The sequence below is a fragment of the Parasteatoda tepidariorum genome, chromosome 5 (genome assembly GCF_982258835.1).
Source record: "Parasteatoda tepidariorum strain Cologne lab strain chromosome 5, Ptep-v5.0, whole genome shotgun sequence".
NCBI lineage: Eukaryota > Metazoa > Arthropoda > Arachnida > Araneae > Theridiidae > Parasteatoda > Parasteatoda tepidariorum.
The window spans coordinates 35916699-35936493 of NC_141759.1; the positions used below are offsets into that span (position 1 = coordinate 35916699).

Below are 19795 nucleotides of genomic sequence, written 5' to 3' on the forward strand. Positions count from 1 at the left end.
TCAGCTGTTTTGCATTAAATAATTTTAAACAGCTGAATGTTTTTAATTTCTTAACAAGGTTTTATTCTTAGCTAGCAGACAATAATTCTTTAAAAAAAACTTGACTATAATTTGAAAAGGAAACCTAAATTAAAGAAAATCTAAATTAAAGTTCTAAAAAATTATTAGTATATTAATGAAGAAATAATAAACGTAAAATGGAAAAGAATAAGAATTTTAAAATGTTAAAATTTTATTAAATAGTTGGTAAAATAGTTCTGCGATACACTTCCGGAAATTTCTTTTAAGATTAGGATGATATAGGGTAAACCAACAAATGAAGGAGCATTTCATAGATATTTCTTAGAAATAAGATTTTAAACGTTTTAATTTAGATTGATTGGTAAGAGTAGCTTACTACCTAACAATAGGAAGTTCTTTAACAATGCATTTAGTTATCTGGTCTTTGAGTCTTCTCTGGAAAAAGTTTTGAATTTGTTAGTATCTGTTCAACGCCTTGTTTCTTTGACAAAATTATAAGGTCAGTGTTTGTTGTTATCCGTTTAAACTACAATTAATTGCATATAATAATGCTTTTTCTTTTCATTGTGAAAAAAAGAATTCAAAATATGGTCATTGAATTTACGTTTTATTTATTTTAAGCATCATAACATAAGCAAGTACTGAGATTAGGGGGTGTTTATTAACTGGATTACAGAACGATGAAAAACCAATGTATAAACAAGTGTTCCTTTACTAGGATTTTTTCAAGTTAATGAAAATAAAAGAAAAATTTTAATTTTCTTGTACCTTTTGTCATATTATAAATCAAAATTATGTTAAAAATAAAAAAAACAACTTCTAACCAGTGAAGGAACAGGCATGTTCCTTCACTGAGAATAGATTTCCCAGTGAATGAATAGTATGTGTGAAATATGATATTACTTGGATAATTAGTAGTTCAGCGACATAGAGGACTCCTAAAATTCAGTTAAATGTTGTATGAATAGTTCCTATAACTATTTCATTTAAATATGCAAAATTTATTTAAATTTATAAATTTATTTAAAGAATTATAATAATAATTAATTTATTATTTATCTTTATAAATGTAGTGATTAGTTATTACATCATACCTTAGACTCTTTAATAAACTATGTTTATTAACTAAATATAACAACTGAATATAATAATAAAAGCTTGAATGGAATCTTTGCAGGATTTTGTGCCAATAATTAGCTAAATTATTATCCTATTGCCGTCTTTAATGTCCTAACGGGAACTGGTAGGAAAAATCCATTCAAAGACAATTATCTAGGTGAAAAATGGGTGAAGTTTTTTTAAGCTGACATCCACCGATAACTCAGTGCAATGCGAAGATAATTTCAAAAGGCAAAACTTCCCTTAGAGAATAATATTCGAAATACTGGTTTTAAGAACTTCAGAGAATCTTTAGGAGGGAAGTAGCCCTGGCATCCTTTTATAAAGTGATTGCATTTACAATGCGAATGAAGCAAGAGTTGAATACTGCCCTTAAACGGGAAAAATCTGCGGCCTTAAAAATTATAAGGATTTATATTCTAAAGTACCTACGAAAGAAAAAGTACCTCCATTGGTAGTTTTTGCTTACAGAAGAATTCGTAGAGATATTACAGAATCAGTCCCTGCTACATATTTCATTGGAAAAAGCTATTCATGAAATGAAACGATGACCGCAGCAACATTTTACAAATATAATGCAAATGTTTCTACCCATGGCTAATTAAAAATGCAATCAAATTCCTAATTTTGCTTCTTCTGGATAGATATAAATCTCATATCAATTTGAAACTGAGCAAGTTTTGTTCCTCAAAACAAATTTTCTGGTTTAGTTTTCTACCTAATTCTTGGAAATCTCGTTAGATCGTGAAAACAAAAGAATTGTAAAACAATATGTCTAGAAAATTTTACATCCATTTTTAAATAAGATTTGAGGCATCAACTGATGAAGTTAAAATGCTTTTATGAAATGCGATATTTTTTCATTTGACGATATTTTTTCATTGAAAACGTTGACTGTAACAAATGCATGCAAAACAGACACCAAGAGTTAATGAGCAAGACAACTTATCAACAAAACACATGATTCGAGAGTAACGATGCGCTATTTCTTCAGAAGATGGGAAGAAAATCTCACAAGTTATGTTGCAAATTTTTAAAGGAACATTGACAGAAAAGTTTAATCTCCCAAATATCCAATAGCCTGCGCTTTTCTCAATATTGAAGAATTTATTTCAAAAAGAACAATTGTATAATCAAATTTTGGCTCTAAAGCTGAGACAACTAACATTAATAATGAAAGTATCTTGAAAACCGATTTTGAGATAAATCCTCTTGAGGCATTGTTAGTTGCAAAAACGATTGGTTTCATAAGTAACTACTAGATATAAGTCAATGAGAGATGGGTTTTACTCAAACTTCGAAACTCCTTATTCTCATTTATTATCCAGTAAGGAATTCTTGAAATGGAACTGGAAATTCAAAAGAAATTTCGAAGATACATTTACATTGGCCAAAAATTTGGAAAAAAGAGGAAGGTTAAATCAAAAGAAAAAGAAATAAATTACTCATGGCGAAGAGAAAAAAAATACTTAAAAAGATTTAAAAAAAAAGCTTGAAAAATATGAGGAAAAGATTAAACAAAAAAATGATCGAATTATAATAATAATAAAAACATCATCAGATTACACAATGATAAACATTAATAATTTAGAACGGACTATTAAACTGTGAGAAAAAAATTAAAAACATTTTTTTAAAATTATGTATTCAAACATATTTTACTTTCCATTCCATGACTGAAAAAAAAGTAAAATTTTCTACATTAACTATGGTTATATGTCGTAATTCCAAGAAAAATCTTGTTTTTAGACATTTGTGTGGCCTATGGATTCCTAACGAGCATCAAACATTATCAAAATTAAGTGTTCATTCTCTGGAAAATTTAGTGCTTATTCACTGGTAAGAACTGTTTCTTCACTTGGTCATCTTACTACTTATTATTTAAACCACCAAAAGCTTAAAACAATATTAAGTAAGTTATCTAACTTTTTTTACATAATTTGCATTTAATAACAAATATGTCGAAACCATCATTTAGCTAAAATTACAAATTTTGAAATTTTTATGAATTTTTTTTAAAGGCAAGCTAAGCTTAAGTGTTCCTTCATTGTTTAGTTTACCCTATAAGATGTTGAGAAATTTGCGATATTGTGAGAGATGTTTAAAAATGTTGACTACGTATTTTTATTAATATTTATGAAATATATATTCAAGAAATTGATAAATATATTATTCCAAATCTATGCATACGTATGTATATTATTGAAATTGTATCAGTTATTGAAAAAAAAAATAAAAAAAAAAAAAATAATAATTACATTAAATAAGCACAATCTGGTGTATTCTATCAGAAGCACGCTGTTTTAAAACTAGACATTTGTTGAATAAAGTGTTTTTCATTCAAAATTCTTTACTAAATTGCAAATAAATTATTAAATGACTAAAAAAGAAACATCGTATTTTATAGTGTGAAAGAAATAAAAATAAAAAGATTAGCAAACGATTATTAGCGAAAAAAATATGAATGAAATTTTACGCTACGCGCGCGAAGTCAAGTTCCTCCCAAGTTTATCACATTTTAATATTAATCGCCCCAATTAGTTATTTCTTTATTGTCGCCAATTTATTTTTTTAAAAATAATTAATTTTAATTTTTCTCAGCTTCTAATAAATAAAAACAGTTGAAACTTTAGATTTTTCAATTGAAAAATATGTAGATTAATATGGTACAAAAAAATTCATACCTTATAATTCAATATTTTTTCATCCTTACTTTAATTAAATAATAAAAAATAATAAATAATTATTAAAAATTATTTTTTGCATGAAATTATCTTTGGGTAAATGAGTTTTATGAGTGGGTGCAATTTTTTTTGAATTGCTTCATTAGTTTTGAAAATATGACTGAAAACGCAAAAAGCGAAATTAACATTAAGGGGTACGAACTTTGAATCGCTCTCCTGACCAAACTATGGGGACCACATTTCCCAGATTGCGGCTACCCCCTATAGTTTGAAGATAAGAAATCCAAATATGTAAAAAAAAATGCATGTTTATTCAGAGAAAGTGCGTTTTTGTGTCTGATTTCGTAACTTAATTAATAGTTAGCACTAATTAATTAGCATATTTGAGGTCACCCCCAGGAACCATTAAGATTGACACTTAGTTCGTGAAAATCCGATCATTAGAACGAAAGTTATTCAGGGTGATTCCTTTTTTTTTTTGCGGACTGTACATATAAAGAGTGAAGCGCCGCCACTAACTGTTTAATTGCAATTTCATGCTGTCCACTCTTTCTTTGACCGTAATGCGTAATGTATTCTCTATTTGGCTATCCGTGGAAAAACAATATCCCGTTTTATGCAAGAATGCCATCAGAGTGTTAATACAATTTGCATCAATGTATTTATGTGAAACTGGATTTAGCAAACTAGTTTCAATAAAAACTAAATACCGCTCGCGTTTAAACCCTGAAGATGGTATGCGAATTGCAATTAGTAACATACATCCAAACATCGATGAGATAATTAGAAACTTGCACATCTCATTAAAGGGCAATTACCGATTTTTGAGTTATACAAAAAGTATTTTCTTAAAATTATAAATAAAAATTAATATGAGTTAAATATGATGATCATTTTATTCGATGAAACGAAAGAAATGCGCGAAATATGCATCGTATTTGTGAACATTTATCTCTAGGGGTCGCCGAAAATTTTCTCTGTACAAAAGGGGTATTTTCTTGTTTTCTTTCTAACTCTTTACATATTTTCTACGCACATTCAAAATTTCATGTTTCTAAGTCTTATAGAATTTGTAACGTAAAGAAAAAACAATTGAGAAAAAAATTCGCAAACAAATCATTAAAAATTGCAAATAAAATATGTTCAAAATGAATCTAAAAAAAAAAAAAAAACTCTGTTAAATATATAGTGGCCCAGCACGCCACATTTTTACTCTGTGCTTAAAATGTGTTTCTCTTGTAACTTTTTCCCCTCGTTCAAAAGACATATGTGCAATAAAAGAAAGGTTCTACATAATAGTCTCATCGCAATTAATATATTTAACAGTAAAGTAATATTATCAATTTTTTTAATAATATAATGTTAATACTCAACAATAAAAAATAGTGACAGTTATTTTAGGCGTATAGAAATGGAATTTAACTTATAAGGGCCCCATCATTTTCAATAGCTTAGGGCCCCACCAAGCTTAAATCCGGCCCTGGGTTTTTCGAACGTGTTTTTTCTTCTTTCCCGTTATTGCTGCATTTTTATTTGTGATTTAGAATATACCTGATATTTTCACATAATATTACAACTCGTGAAATTCGATTCAGTTTTAATTTTTTTTTCGTAACTTAAAAAGTAATTACGTATCTTAGCCAAATCAACACCTTCCCAGGAAAAAAAAACGAGATGTGTTTATATTAAACACGGTCCGTTTTGCAAAAAAAATAATTCAAAACACGGCATACTTCTTTAGTCCCATGAACACGCGCAAGTTTAACAACACACATCGAACCTATTCTTTTTGTTGTCACAGGTAATTTAAAAGTCATACATCGTAATTTGTATTTACGCTATCTGAAAATTGCGCATCGCATTTCGTTTTAACATTAACGAGATTTAAAAATAATCCATCGCGTTTCGTAGTTACGGGATTTAAAATCACATATCGCGATTCGTGTTCTGGCGTTTAAAGTATCATCCGTTGCTACTTTTCTCGCAATTCATATGCACGCGTCTTAAAAACCATATATCGCGATTCTTATTTATGCATTTTAAAAATCAAGTGTTGTGAGTAGTCCTTTCGCAATTTAAAAGCCACACGATTCGTATTCACGCGATTTGAGAAACAAGCATCGAGTTTTTTATTTACGCAATTTAGAAATCACACATGGCAATTCGTATTCAAGCAATTAAAAAATAACACATAGCAATTCGTATTTAAGCAATTAAAATATAACGCATCGCTATTTGTATTTCCGCGATTTAAAAACCCAGAAAGGAAGAACACCATCTAGGACAAATTCCAAAACTGATTATGTTATTTGCTCTAAGTTTAATACTACCCACAACAACAGCTTCTGTCGAAAGACTGTTTTCCAGAATGAATTTGGCCTGTTCAAAATTACAGAGTAGTCCTTAAATACAATCATTACATTTTCATTTAATGGCTCAAAAAATGTCACATGATCAAGTAGATAAAATTATCACAATATTCAAAAATTTTGCAAATTACAGTATAACCATTAAGAAATTTTTTAAACCATTTTCTACCTTCTTGGAGCATTTTATATCATTTATGATTATATGCTGGGAACTGATTTGTATATCATTAAATTTTAACTGTATAAAAAATTTAATCAAGATAAGTTTTGTAAAGTAATGTAAATTTTATTGATTGCTAATTGATTGTAAATAGTAAGTGTCATGTTAAAAATATATTCGTCATAAAAAGTTGTAAACAAGTATCTTAATAGTTTTTTTATTATTAAAGAATATAGTTCCTTAAAATTTAATGTGTTTTCCTTCTTTCTTTTTCTTCCCTCTCTCAGCCTCTTATTATTAATATAAAATAAAAATGTCTGAAAATTAAAGTACATTCCCTAATAAATGCTAAATCTTATTTTCCACTTGTTTTAGTTTTAATCATTTTTAACCCTATAAACTTTCTTTAAATCAAAGTATTTAACTTGAATTTATATTAATAGCAAGAATATTTATTTATTTGAAATTTAATTCTATGAAAAAAAAAATTTAACGTTAAAATTTATGTTTAAATGGATTTTGTATTTTGTAATGTGATAAAAAAAATTTCAATTTTTCCATAGTTTTTTAATTATTTCAATTTATCCAAATTTTTTCTGATAAATTGATTCTGATTTTCGAATTCTGTTTTCCTTCTTAAGTAATCAGTTTTGCATTTTCTAATTTTAAACGTTTTAAAGTATTGTATTTTCTGCAAAGAGATTACAAGGTTAACCGACAAAAAGAATTTAGTGTTATATAAACAATGATGTTTACATAACAATCACCACCAACAATTGCTTTCAATATGTCGGTCTAAACACTTTGGCATGCGGCCCTTCATTGGTCAATCTGCTGTGCATGTGGCCCTTCACTGAAAAAGGTTGTGCACCCCTAATGTAATGCAAATGCGGGTTGGTTCCATCAAAAAGTCCTCCATAAAGGCAAATTTCTCCCAATACTTGATCCAGGAGTTCTCTTGTCGTTTGGATTAGGGTCAAAATTATAAGGCTACAGAGTTCAACATTAGTAGTCGTAAACCCAAAAAAAATTGACAATTGTCGAAAACTAAAAAATTTTGGTGTTGAAAATAATTATTAGCTATTGTGAAGTAATTATGAATAAAAATTAGAGATGCAACGGATATCCGGCAGGCAGTATCTATCCGGCCGATCCGGCTAGTAGGCCGGATATCCGGTTATGGCTGGAAATTATGATTATCCGGCAGTAACATTTGGCTCAAAATAAAATATTGAGTGGAAAGGCAAAAATAAAATATATATATATATAATTCATCACAATGATGGTAGAAAATGTAATTTTAACATAAAAATCAATATTCTTTTTAAATATAATTTTTTTTATACTTATGGTGTTTATAAAATAAAGAAATTATCCTTAAAATATGTATTAGGTTTTAGTTTTTATCTTGGTAACGCCTACAACAACCTCCTCATACTTGAAATAATTCCATACAGCACTTTTGCTTTTAAAACTCATGTTTATAAATGCCTTTCAGCAGTTTATGACAAATTTATTCTCACAATTATGAAAATAAAGTAAAATATAACTGCAGCGTATAACTATCAAAGCACAACTAAGGTAAGTATACAGATTCAGTTACAGTTAACAAAGGGGAAAACATCATTGGCCATTACACAATATATCTTATCTTAGGGACCTGGTCTTACAAAGTGGGTGGTAAGAATAACCTATAGAAGTAAAACCTGTTTTTGCAAATGGCAAGAACATAAGAACATTATTCAGAGCATTATTTCAGAACAAGAACATTATTTCAGAAAAAGATGATTAAAATTATATATATATACTTCAATATTAAGAACAAAAGAAAGAAATATTTTTAAAATTATTAATTAATTCATTATTTCAATTTGATTTTTAATATAAATATGTTTGAATCTTTAACAGATACTATTTTTATTTCTGCCACCTACTTATAATAAATATTCTATCAGTGGTTTTATTTAAGCTAAGCACAATACTCAGTGCAGATAACATTCTTCAACTAAAGTGTTATTGACATAATAGTTATTTATTGATATTCAGAAATTTAAAGTTAAGTACTTTTAATTGAAAGTTTGTTTAAAAGAAATATATTATCATAGAAGCAAAAGAAAAATAATAGTTTTGTCTAGTCCAATTAAATATAAATACTTATTTTAAAAAAAGTACTGCGGCCAGATACCGGATTAAAGATTGGCCGGATATCCGTTATCCGGCCAAATTAAGATCCGTTGCATCACTAATAAAAATACTTATGAAACTACAAGTGATCAATCCATAATCAGGGATCTGTCTAGAATTTTTTAAGAGGTATGTATTTTGTGAAAATGTTGACATATGTAGAATTAAAAAAATTAAATTAAAAAATCAACACAAAAACATGGTAAAATAAGAAAATATTTTTAAAAATTGCTACTACAGATAAAAATCATTTAACTCTTAAATTTCTATATACTTTTTCTCATATATCTCATTTCTATATACTTTTTCTCAAAATTTTGCTATTGCAAAATTTTAGGCTTAAAATTGTATCCAAATTTAAAAATCCATAAAAATCATTGTCCATAGCTAAATTTCCACTTGAATTTAATAAAGACATGCATTTAGCAGTACTAGCACTAAAAGTTATTTTCATTTTGAGAACATAATCAACTAGGTCATACAGAAAAAAGTTTCACTGAGAAAAAAAAATGTTTCTTAAAAAATAAAGGTTTAATTTACAATAGTGTTTAAGGTTATGTTCGAATCAGGGTTGGGGTTTTGGACATCCTAAACTGGTTTTGGACAGGACACGTGGGTTTTAAAGTCTTAAACTGGGTAAAACTGTCCTAAACTGTCTTAAAGTGTCCAAAACCTTGAACTTTGGTAAAAGGTAAAAATTCTATAGGTGTAACCATTGTACACATAATAATTACATGTATCAATAAATATTTGATATTTTTTATACAATTTACCATAACTTATTAAAAGAATATTATATAATAGGAAAAGGTTTATAACTTTTGAAGCTCCACAATTCATTGAACAACAAAAGTGAATACCTAATCCTTTAAATATAAATATGCTTTTAATACTGATAAATAATATTTTTGCATAAGGATAAATATGGCAATATTAAAAAATAATAATTTTTCTTAAAAAAAATACTTAATTTGTTTAAAAATTAACCTTTTATTTTTCACAATATTTTTTAAAAAAAAATGTTATAATTTCTGCATCACAGGATGATAAAAAAGACATCTATTTTTTTAAAAAAATTGTTTTTAAATATAAATATATTAGTTTAAATTGAAAATACAAAATAACTGAAAAATGTATTAACAGTTTTGAAGGGCATAACATCAGTTTCAGTTACTGACACTGGTGATGTATCACCACTATGTTAAAAGAATTGAACATGAATGAAATAAAAGTATTCTTGAATAGTATAGATAAATAAACCTGTTTATGACGAACCAAGCACTTACTCCCTAATATTTTAACCTGTATGGCAAGGCCAAACTTCAGTTATGTACTATTGAATGAGAGAACCAATTGAACTTGATTACTGATTAATCTTCCTTTGTTTAAATTGAAGAGTCAAACAATATTAATAAAACATTATACTTTTAAAAACAAATAATCTCTAGTATATTTAATTATCAAAAAAAACAAATATTCTCTAGTATATTTAATTATCAAAAAACGAATATTCTCTAGTATATTTAATTATCAATATGTTATTAGTTCTATGTTATTTTACCTCTTAAATATTGTTCAGATAAAATTGTGACATAATTTGAGTAAAGGGGTCTTGGACAGGACGGTTTAAACCATGGATTAATCCATTCTGTCCTAAACCTGGCCAACCCTGGTTCGAATGTTTATAATAATGTTCGAATTTTGATTTTTTGTAAAGTTTACAGAGGAAGACCCTTCTTGTGCGATTTTAAAAAACTCAGCTAAAAAAAAAGGAGCTCGCTTTGATATGGCGTGAGCGACCGGTTAGGTTCACAACTTTGTAGTATCTGACCAAACATGTGCTACCTTTTCGTAAAAGACACCTGGCAAAAAAGTTGCTCTTTCCCCTAGATTGCAACGAGAATGGGTTTTGCATGAAAACTTGCTTTATTAAAAGTATTTTGTGAAACTGCCGTTTTTCCTGAAGTTGAATTAGTGAAGGTACCACTAACGCTAGTCAATTTACCCTGGCCAGATGCCTGATAATTATCTTTAATCATTTTCATGTCAAACCCATCAATCTTTATAGAATTACTGTTAAAAATTTCAACGCAGAAAATCATATTTAATAATAAATATTGAATTATTATAAGTAAAAATAGGAAAAATTGCAAATTATCCAATTTAACTAGAAAAATGTAGAAATTTTAAATTATGATCTTTTAAGCACAAAGTGCTGCCACTGAAAAATACAGTCTAATAAAAAAATTCTTATAAAAAAGAAGAAAAAAAACTGATGCCACTTTTTCAAAATTTTGAATCAGCTTCAGAGTAAATTTATTTCGGTATTTCCAATAATATATAGGAAGGTGAGCATAAAGTGTACATCTTTTATGATATCCAGAATATTCTACTTTTGGGGATATTTCCGTTTAGCAATTAAAAAAAAAAAAAAACATGTAGAAGATTCAGTGATGTTTTTTTAGTTTCTCATAGGCCACTGCCCGTAATTTGCCAAGACTGGCGATTATTCTACCCAGAATTTTTGCCAGGACAGTGGCAAAAACCTGGTAAAAATTTAATTATTTAAACTGCTGAACAAATATTATTACAAACAAATTTAAATCAATCATAAGGAATAATAATTTTGATAAAATGACACGAGAAAATTATTTTTAAAATATTAATAATTAATATAAGGGTAATAAGTAAAAGATCTTACAAAACAACTAGAACCAGTTTCAAATGCCTTGAAGATTCTACGGGTCAATTCAACAACAATAGCAGATGCTTGCCATATTTGGCGTAAATTGTTAGAAGATGACAATCTACAGCCTTACAAAATACAAGTAAAAAAAAGATTATTGCAATTAATTTTACCTTGCTTATTTATTACACCTAATATAAAGGGCAGCTTCTCAGCAATGTACAGAAAGAGAAGACCAGAGAATTTCTTGCAGGAATAAATCCATCATTTGTTTCATATGCTTTGAATTTTGAATAACAAGAAAAACCATTCCCTAACACGATCTCTGAGTAAGTTATAGCCACTATTGATGCTAGTAAATGGTGGCGCAGTGTGCAAAATTCTTATGAAATGTCCAGAGAATTTTTTGAAATAATGTCTCATTTACACTCATGTCCTTCTACTAGTGCTACCATTGAAAGAGTGTTTTCAAAATTTTCATTTGTACATTCTAAAATTCGGTATAGGTTGACTGTAAATAATGCTTCAAAACTAGTGTCCTGTTATGCAATGTTGAGACAGCACAAACTGTATTGTGATGATGAATAAAGTATTGAATTTGTGCAAATTTAAAAAATTGCAATGATACTTGTATATTTAAATTAACTACACATGATGATTGACATTTATGCTTTAAATTATAGTTATAGGTATTAATTTAAAATAAGTTCATTTCATTGGAAAAAAAAGAATAATCACTAATTTTCCGATCAATAATGTTTTAAACTACTAAAATGATATATTAATACATTATGATTCAATTATGGAATAATAATTCTGTTAATTTGTTATTAATTATATATATTTATAGCATATATTTCAATTTTAAGAATAATTTAGTATCAAAAATGTGTTTTTGCCACTTTGCTTGGCGAAAATCTGCTTTTGCCACAACGGTTATTACTACCTGCAGCAAAATCTTGCCAACCCTGATTCTACCACAGATCTCCCTCTCTATTCTACAAAGAACACAGCTTTTTAGTTTAGTTTTTCGAATTTGACAAATAAATGTACTTCTGCTCAAATAATAAATAAGTTTTTAAACATAAAAATTAAGTAAATATAAAAATTATTTCAGGAGGATCATAGCAAATCTATTTAATTAACTATTGGTAAATTTGATTTTATCAAATCCTTTTTAAGAAGTTTTTCTAGGGGTAATGAATTAAGCATTTATAATGATCAAGAACACTAAATTATATTTATTAAATAAAGAAGAAAAAGAGTGACTTCTTACTTTTGTAATTTAATTTGGCAAAACGGAAATATGACCTCTCCCACAAATCTAAGTCCACTGGAACCTGAGCATGTTACTAAAGCGATATTTAAAAAAAAAAAACATAAATACATTTAGTTAAAGAAAAGCAGAAAACACCGCTACTAAATGGTCCTATAATCTTCTACTTCGAACACATTAAAATACGTTATATAAATAAATTCTGACAATAACACAATAATTCCACATTTGTTATTTGTTACAACCGCCAAAAGCACAAATGATTAAAAAAATTTGAACAACTTACTTATCTTCCAGCTTTCATGGAGTCTTCTCTCTCGATTTTTGTAGATTTTCGCCTAAGATTAATGGGAAGTGAAGGTCTGTTTTATATGTTGGCAACGATTAAAAGGTTACTATTTTAATTCTCGTGGCTACATTATTTGCTGTTTTAGTCGCCAGCCAGTGCTTTGCTTTTGCGCTGCTTTGTGCTTTGGCTTCATTGTAGAGTAGCAGTTCAGTGCAGCACGTGTTAGATTCACTAGTGATAAACATTGATTTTATTAATTTTAGTACTTAATTCTTCATTTTAGGACTTGGATAATCTATTAAATCTCTTATGGTAAGTTTAACTACTTATATAAGTTTTGAAAATATTCAACTTTTATGTTGTTGTATGTTACATCCCATGTTAAATCTTATATTTATACATATTATAATCGCTCGATTATTGATATAGTTAAGTGTTTTTTTCTTCTTCCTATGCACGTGTAAATGTTGAATAAACAACGTATAGCTAATATAAAGAAACTTACTACGATTATATTTAATTCCGTAAGCATGTTATCAGATTTGTTATGTTATCAGATTTGTAGGGTTTTATTAATTTCAAAAGTTTAATTTATAGTTTTGGATTTTAAATATTCTATTCTTTACTATTCAATTCATATATTTATTTTAACTCATGTAACCTTTTTTGTTTTTAATAGTGTAGTCGCTTGATTGTTAACATTATGTATAAACGTGTAAGTGTGCAGTAAATAACGTATGAGTATAATTCTGCTACATATTATAGTATATAAATCTCCTGTGTTGTATCTTCGGATATCACAATTTAGACTGTTACAATAAAATGTGTTCAGGTTGCAGGCATGCATTCGCTTACAGAAAACATGTGGTCTAATTTATAACTCAGTATTGTATAATACATGTAATATTGTATGCATAAAATCAAAAATATGATTTATAATTAACTACATTTAAATAATTTTAATGAATGTAAAAAAAATACAAATAAACTGAAAGAATTTAATTGGTTATCACACTCAGTGATCTAGTATTTGGTTAAGCATGTTATAGTATTTCTTCTAATAAATAATTTTTTTTCATTTAGGTGGTTAAGGCTTCAGTAATCCAGGATTAAAAGTTGAATTATTTGAAACCCCATCTTCCTGATGTAATTCTGGGTCGCAATGTGCAGCTTCAAAACTTTCCAGGATTTAAAATTAAATGTTTAATGGAGAAAATAAAAGAGTTTAGTAGATTTGGTGTGACTGTTCTACATATTGGTAAGTACTTTGTCTAATTTCACATAAATTGGCTATGCCGTTATAATTCTAGATAATAGAACTCAGTGGTTATTTAATAAAAGGGTTTTCTATGAATAAAAAGAATTTTGTTTTTTAGTTGTTTTATCTTGAATAAATTATGAGAAGGTTCTTGAGAATATATGTATTTTCTGTTACGCTTTTCAAATTGAAATAGGATAGCTAAATTTGTTAAGAAAGAATGTGATTTTCTAACAATCTTTTCAATGTTTATACCTTTTTAGCTCCCGTTTCAATGGGAACCATATTTCTCCCTGTTCATTTAATTCTCAGCTTTTGTATATATACCAAAAACTTCACGAATGTGCATTCAACTGCCAAACACAAATCTGATTTGTAATTATTAATGAATCAAAATAATTTTATTCCTTTTATTATATGTTTTCAGAATATAATATACTTTAATTTGTTAATAAACTCCCTATTGTCTTTAGATATTATTTTTATAATGCTGGGGTTTTTTTTCCCCTCCTATATTTATAAAGACACGAAACTGCTGTAGTAGAAGCAGTTTTTCATAACCGTTTTAAATATTTTGTAAGTGTTTAACATTAATTTCAGGTTCTATCGATTGCTCTGTGGATGGTAGAGCCAATATAACAGTTTGAAAGATTAAGAAATTTTGTTGAACAATCCTAGAAGGGTATAGTATAAAGAAAATGTTCATTAATATTTTTGCATTTTAATTCTTGTATTAGAAGATTTATAAATGGTGTTCTTTTGTATAGTGTCATGGCCATTTTAACCAACAATAAGTGCCTAAGGATTTTATAAAATCCGTAACATTCTTTACCTTTTTTAATAAATTTGAACAAGTGTGCCATTCATGATTAAGAATTTTATAAAACCAAGTAATGTAAGGCATAAGATATTTATAGAATGTAAACCTTTCTTCCCTTCAAGTTAAGGATTAAAAAAATTCAAAGATTTAAGTGATTAAAAATATTTAATGGTCATGACACAAAAGGAATATATGCCTCTTGGGGAACCCGCCTTGCTATATGCTGTTAGGTTGTTCCATACTGCTGTTAGGTTGTATTGATTATAGTGTACTTATTACTTGTTCCTGGTTTTCTATATATAATAATAGATTATATAAAATGTTAAACCCTAAGCAATGTTTTAAATTTATTATTTTTTTAGATATTTAATCATTTGAAATTAAAAGAAAATGAGCTAAATTATAGCATGTTTAGGTTTTTAAGTATAATAATTTGTTTTTAAATATGTTTTTGGAACAACCTAATAAAAGGGGTCAACGCATCTGTGCAACTGTACCTCTTGAGCAGAGCTGTATTTACTTTGCTTATTTGTAAAGTGTTAAGAGTTTCATTTAAGATTATTGTAAGAATAAAATGAAAATAAAAATTTGAAGTTTCACTTCAAAAAAGCATAGAGAGTTTACAGCCCTGCTCTTAGGTGATGTGGAAAATGGTTGCAATCATGCATGTTTTAAAACTTGAATTTCAGGTCTGTTCTTTTCATTATTCTGAGGAGAGCTAAATTTACAAGCATTTACTTAACCTAGAGGTGGAAGCTGGAGCAGCCTGTCATTATTAACCATCTTGTCTGTCCTAGGTGATGAAAATTGGTTCAATCAGCTGTATATTCAAATTTGTTTAATTTTTGAACGAAGAGCTTGTTTGAAACTTCAGTGTTACCTTTTGAAGGGCAACTCAATATTTTTAGAATGTACTTGTATGTCATCTTTAAGCTGTATATAATAAAACTATTGTGTTTGGTTTTTGCTCAACAATTACTGTGTTTATATGCACGTTTTTTTAACTAATTTTCTGTTCTCACACTGCAGAGTTAATGTACCTTTTAATAATATATCTTGCAAGCAGCACCCGCTTTTTTTTGCGAGGTGTATAATTTTTACAAAAAGTTTTTTGTTTTTTTAAAGAGAGAATGTTTAGTTAAGATTCTATCTCATCAAAACTTTGTGCTTCATTTTACAGAATTCTAACTGAAAAAAAAACTATTTATATTACCTAATAAATTATGTATTTAGAATATCAATTAACTTTTCCTTGTAATATTTTTTCTTGACATAAATAAGTTGTTAGAAGCTCATATTCATTTCAAATTGATTCCATTTTTTATTATTATTCAAATGGCAATCGAATCTCCAGTGTACGAAACTGTTAAATTTTAAAAACTGTTTCAATTTTAAATAAACACCAATAAAAAAAAAACCGTTTTATGCTATAATCTCTTTCTAATTATTGAAGCTCTAATTCAACGTTATTTACAGGGTTCCCTTGGTCCTTGAAAACTGCTTAAATTTTACTATGGTACAAGATTTTAGTAAAAATTCCTCAAATTTCAGTATCATTATAGTTGATAGAAACAATTTTTTAATCTTACAAAAATATTCGAAACAACAATTCGTTCTTTTATCTCCTGGAATGAGACCATGCATTAAGAGTAAAACATTTTAGCGAGACAGGCAGAGATGTCATTTCATTAATATATTGGTTCTTTTTATAAATTCTTTCTTTTGATTAAGATGGCACCCTTTATGGTAAAAAATGGTTGCATTAAAATTAGTTAATCCTTTTGCTTAGGGTGCACCATTGTACCAGCTGTAAGTATAAGTAAAAGGTAAATGTAAGTAAAATGTAAAAAATGTTACTTATAATATGTGATAATAATTCCTAATAACAGTTTTGGCTGGAAATAATTTTATATATAGCTAATTATAATAATTAATGTAGCATATTTGCCATTCAGTAATAATTTCAAAATATTTAAATCGCTTACTATTTTTAATGAACTGAATCATAACAATAGTAGATAATTATTTTACAAAAGAGTGACAAGAAAATTATGAAAAAATAAATTTATATTTTAATTAAATAACCTTAAAAATTTTCTGACCATGAAAAATCGTTTTAGACTATTTATTTAATCTATAGCATTAAAAACTAATAGATAAAATATCTTAGTTTGAAAATTGTAAATCCTCTCAAGCTTAATCGTACTTTTATCCTGTATAAAGTTTCATAAGATATGTAATGCAATGAATTTAAAAATTGTAAAATTAGGGCTTGTGGGTAAAAAAGGAAGTAGAACAAATTAAGGTGTTTGGATGTTAGTAGAGTCTTGTATTTACTTGGAATGAAACTTAATTTAGCATGACATAATTAAGAAAATTCTCATGCGTAACATCACGAATTCTTTTATTATATACCCTTATAAATGAAACATTTTATAAACAGACGAAAAAAAAATTTTTTTTGGAAGATGTGAAAAAAGTTGTACAGTAATTTGCATAGGGATGCACAACCTTTTTGAGTGAAGGGCCACATTCACAGCAAATTGACCATTGAAGTGACGCATGCCAAGTATTTAGAAAGACGTGTTAATTATGTAATATGTTTGCATAAAATTGAATATCTTTAAGTGCTTAAAATTAAAAGCTGATTACTTAGGGAAAGAACAGAATCAAAAAAATTCAGATAAAGTAAAAAATAATGAGAAAATTCATATTTTTTTGTTTCATCACATTGCATAATAAAGTTCATTTAACATTAAAAATTTGTAATGTTCATACAACTAAAATTTTAAAAAAATTAAATATACTAATTGATAAATTAAATGCAAGTTGAATAATTTAAAGAAAGTTTGCAGGACTAAAAATGATGTAAAATTGAAACAAAACCCTTGCCTTGCAGGGAATAATAAGATTCAATATTTGGTAGGCAAATTAGTACTCCAACTTTAAAACATTTTAAATAAATTATAAGAGAAAAGAAAATAAGCATTAATTTTGAAGGAATTATTTTCCTTAATAATAAAAAACTATTAAGATACTTGTTTACAACTCTTTATGACCAATACTTTTTTAACATGTTACTACTTACAGTTAATACACATATATATTAACAGCTAATTAAAATTAACATTACGCTACTCATCTTGATTAAACTTTTTTTTCTGTTAAAATTTAAGGATATACAGATTTCCCAGCATATGATGATAAATGATACAAGATGGTCCATGTAGATAGCAAATGACTTAAAAAATTTCTTACGGTTTAACCTGCGATGTGCAAATTTTCAAATATTGTGATAATTTCATCTACTTGATCATCTGATAGCTTTTTTGGGATATTAAATGAAAATTTAATAATTTTTTTTAAAAGACTGCTCCACAAACTCTAGAACAAGCCCAATTCATTCTGGAAAACAGTCTTTCTGCAGAATCTGATCTTGTGATCTGCTTTAAACTTAAGGCAAATAACTTAATCAGTTTTTGGAATTTGTCCCACATGGTGCTCTTCCTTTTCTAATTTTTGAATCGTGTGAATACGAGTAGCGATGTGTGATTTTTAAATCACTTTATGAATTGTTATGAGTGTTATTTAAACAGCGTGAATAAAACACTCGATGCATAAACACAAATCGAGATGCGAGAAGATTCACAGTGTATGATATTTTAAACGCCAGAATACGACACACTATGGGTGACTTAATTACGAGAAGAATCAAACCAAATAATTTTAAAAACGCACGAATCACGACATGTGATTTTTAAATCATGTGATCACGAAAAAGAATATGTTGGATATGTGTTGCTAAACATGCACATGTTCATGAAACTATAGAATTGTGAAAGTGTATTGAAATGTTCCCTTGCATAAGAGATTCGCGCTTAGTATAAATTTATATATCTCGTTTTATTTCTTTATTATTATTATTCTCTTTGGAAAGGAATCGATTTCGCTAAAATACGTAAGTACTTTTTAAATTAACTAAAAAGAAGAAAGAAAAAAAGAATCAAATTTCATGAGTTCTAATCTTTGTTTAAATATCGGGATAATCAAAATCACAATACATCAATAACTGCCAAAAAAGGAAGAAGAAAATAACGTTTCATCTCTTATATTTATGTCACAATTAGAGCACGTAAAAAATCATTATTTTAATGCGTGATTCATAACCCATGTGCTGTGAAAATGTAGTACTAAAAATGTCAAGATTTTTTAAATCACGGAGAAAAGCGTAGTAACTAGCGAAATGTCATTGGATTTATCATAAAATCGGCATACATGAAGATAGTCAAAAGTGACAAATAAAATTCGAAATTATATATAGTCGTATTAAAAATATTGGGATTTTCAAAATTATGCGTAAATTCATAGCATTAACCACCGGAAAAAAGCAATCGAAAAACTACATTAAGAGATAGGGTGAGTCAAAAACCTAGATGCGCTATTATAAATTTTCGAATTATTATTTTTTTTTATTTTCAAAAAAAAATTTTGAATTGATCTCTTTATTTTGTTCAAGTTGCTACAGCTGTTCGCACATTAAGGTTTGTCAGGCAGCTGGTTGCACACCCCTAATTTACATAATAATTTCACTTCATAAAAATAGATAATTTTTTATTAATGAAGTAGTTTAATTTTTAATTTAAATCACTGTAATACGTCTAAATATTTGAAAAAAATGCAATATTAGTTATCATATTAAAAGTTAAGCACTTGTAATGGAAATTTTATTAACAACAACAATTATTTTATATAAATTAAAAAATATTCTCAAGGTTTAAGAATCCTGGATGTTTTATAAAGGACGGTTACATCATTTTTCCATTATAACTAACGGCACATTAGTATGCTCTTAGAATGAGTTGAATATATACCAATTTATGTATCAAGTTAAATTTTCTTTAATTTTTAAAAAGTATTGTTCTAAGGACA

The 19795-nt window shown here is 27.4% G+C and overlaps 1 protein-coding gene and 1 long non-coding RNA gene across 4 annotated transcripts in view; one reads left to right on the top strand and one right to left on the bottom strand.

Annotated features, from left to right (window-relative positions):
* The window catches only part of LOC107441589 (uncharacterized), a 27709-nt gene extending 14753 nt beyond the window's left edge, over positions 1 to 12956 (bottom strand). Inside the window, exon 1 of one of the 3 annotated variants that reach the window (XM_016054912.4) lies at positions 12786 to 12956. The gene's annotated coding sequence lies outside the window, so the exon portion shown is untranslated. The other 2 variants (XM_016054911.5, XM_016054913.5) reach the window with 2 other exon arrangements.
* Positions 12932 to 15841, top strand: LOC147808919 (uncharacterized). The gene is made up of 4 exons (XR_015433679.1): positions 12932 to 13100; positions 13872 to 14046; positions 14647 to 14728; positions 15556 to 15841. It is a non-coding gene; the product is annotated as an uncharacterized LOC147808919 (long non-coding RNA).
* Positions 15842 to 19795: the final 3954 nt, after the last annotated feature.